This window comes from Elephantulus edwardii, unplaced genomic scaffold (assembly GCF_000299155.1).
Source record: "Elephantulus edwardii isolate Elephantulus edwardi_28Jun2011 unplaced genomic scaffold, EleEdw1.0 scaffold00268, whole genome shotgun sequence".
NCBI classification, from domain to species: domain Eukaryota; kingdom Metazoa; phylum Chordata; class Mammalia; order Macroscelidea; family Macroscelididae; genus Elephantulus; species Elephantulus edwardii.
Genome location: NW_006400018.1, coordinates 2840901 through 2843713, shown reverse-complemented (window position 1 = coordinate 2843713; position 2813 = coordinate 2840901).

Genomic DNA, 2813 nt, shown 5'->3' with positions numbered 1-2813 from the left:
GTTGCTAGGAGAGATGGGTCCTTGGAGAGGGACATCATGCTTGGGAGGGTGGAGGGACAGCACAGGAGGGGAAGACCCTCTATGAGATGGATTGATTCTGTGACTGGGGTAATCGGGATGGGTGTGTCAGAGGCAGTGCCGTTGGTGCAGCATAGAGCAGGGTTTAGGGCTGTTGTGCAAAGGGTGGCTATGAGTCGCAAACAACTCGACGGCACATAACAACAACAACAACAGTGAAGTAATCGTATTTGTGTTTGTTGTTGTGTACTATCAAGTCAGACCTGACTCATAGCTTCCTTTCTAGTGGGTTTTCAGAGGCAAATAAACTGCATGGAAGGAGAGTGTCCTTCTGTGTACTGCAAAGCACCTGGTGGATTAGAACTGTGGGCCTTTGGGGTGGTAGTACAGTGCAGATCTCCTTCACATTTGTGTTTACAGACTAATATTTCACAGTAACATGTGTTGAAGGCTCTGTAGAAACATAACTGCCATAGTAAAACAAATATTTACCTGACATTTAAAACATTGTAAAACAAATATTTACCTGACATTTTAACCATTTTAACAAATAGAAAACCTTTTCCTTCAAAGAGCATTACAGGAGTCCCCAGGTTAATTAACATTTAACTCATGTGCAAAACTTTAATTACAAAATGACCCTGCCACATCCCCACCTTCCACATTTATGAAGTCTATGTTAATTAGTTCATGTGCATACAGTGATTCACACTAACAAGTCCGTTTACTTTACCACATGCATCAAAACATCAATACTATGTAACATGGGAAAACTACAAACAGGAATTCAAACAGGATCCACAGTTAACACCCTCAATTCCATCAATCAGAGAATCAGAAGACATACTGCACTAGGAAAGTCTACAGTTAGGGTCTCTCTAAATTATTGAGGGTAATAATGCCCGTTTGAGGGCTAAAGTGTGTCTGATTCAGGCCATGGTCTTTCCGATCACTTGCTATGCATCTGAGAGCTGAACAATGAACAAGGACAACAGAGGAATTGATGCCTTTGAGCTGTGGTGTTGAAGAAGAGTGCTGAACATTCCATACACTGTCAAAAGAACAAACAAATATGTCTTGGAGAGAGTGCAGCCAGAGTGCTCTTCCGAGACAAAGATGGTGAAGCTTTGTCTCACATACTTCAAGCATGTTGCTAGAAGGGGCTATTCCTTGGAGAAGGACATGATTCTCAGAAAGGTGGAGGGTCGCTGAAAGAGAGGAAGACCCTTGACCATGTAGATTGACATAGTGACTGTCACAATGGTCTTTAATGTGTCAAGAAGTATGAAGATGGCACAGAATGGAATAAGGTTCAGACCTGTTTTTCATAGGATCACTATGAATCATATCCAACTCGACAGTGCCTAACAACAAAAACAACAACAGCATCATGCTGAGTGAAGTAACTCAGTCCCGTAAGGACAAATACTGCATAAAAGTGAGACACAGAGATTTGTACACCAATGTTCATAGCAGCATTATTCACCATTACAAGAACATAGAAACTGCCCAAATATCCAACCACAGATAAGAGAGAGAAATTGTGGTACATTCACACAATGAAATACTACGTAGCACTCAGAAGCAACACTTTTAAAAAAATACTACATAATCTTGGAGAGGCTGGAGAGCATTTATGCTGAGTGAACTAATGAAGTCTCATGAAGACAAATACTGCGCAAGGCCATTATAAATATAGAAGGATAACTAGTAAGATGTGCATGGAAACTCAAGGAAGGGGGAGCTGAGAATGCATAGGGGTGAAACCACAAGTTTGCACAGTTTGGTGGGTGGAGGGAGGGGAGAAGTAAATGAGAAGGACCATGTGAAAAGACAGGGTAACGATGGGCAAGGTCCAATGGTGATTAATATTATAAAACATAATGCATGAGAATGATTGTACGAAACACAATGTGAAGGAAGAAACACATTGTGTGAAACACAATGTATATAAACTTTGTAAGCAATAAAAAAAGAGGGGGGGGACCCAACCAAGAAGGATAACTAGTAAGATGTGTTTAAAAGTCCAAAGAGAGAAGGGAGCAGGCAGGGAGGCAGAGGTAGGGGAGGGGAGGAAATCACAGTCTTAGAGCTTGGTGGGCGGAGGGAAGAGTGAATAAATTAGAAGTGATCATGTGAGGATTTAAAAAGACAAGGTAATGGTGGGCATAGGTCGATAGTGATTAATTTTATGAGGCATGATGTATGAGAACGATCGTATAAAACAATGTGAACGGGGATATGGTCAAAGATAATAAAATAAAAAGAATAAAAGTGTAAAAAATACCACTGCTATTAATGTAATATTGCAGTAAAAAAATGTTTTAGTGCATCTAGAAGTGCTTCTTTAACATTTTTACACATAGACAGGAACCCTATGTACTAAGACAAATATTTACCTGACATAGAAACAAAACCTGTTTCACTTTACATGTGAATTTGGCTTAGAGATTTGGGGAAGAACACAGTCATAATCCGTGGACTTCCAGCCTGCCATCACCATTGTAGATCTTGCTTACGTTAAAGCCTATCTTGCACAAGCAAAAACAAGTTGATGACAAATACAGAGATATAAAAACAATGTTGTTGTTGTTATGTGCCGTCGAGTCGTTTGCGACTCATAGCCACCCTATGCACAACAGCCCTAAACCCTGCTCTGTCCTGCGCCAACTGCACTGCCTCTGACACACCCATCCTGATTACCCCAGTCACAGAATCAATCCATCTCATAGAGGGTCTTCCCCTCCTGCACTGTCCCTCCACCCTCCCAAGCATGATGTCCCTCTCCAAGGACC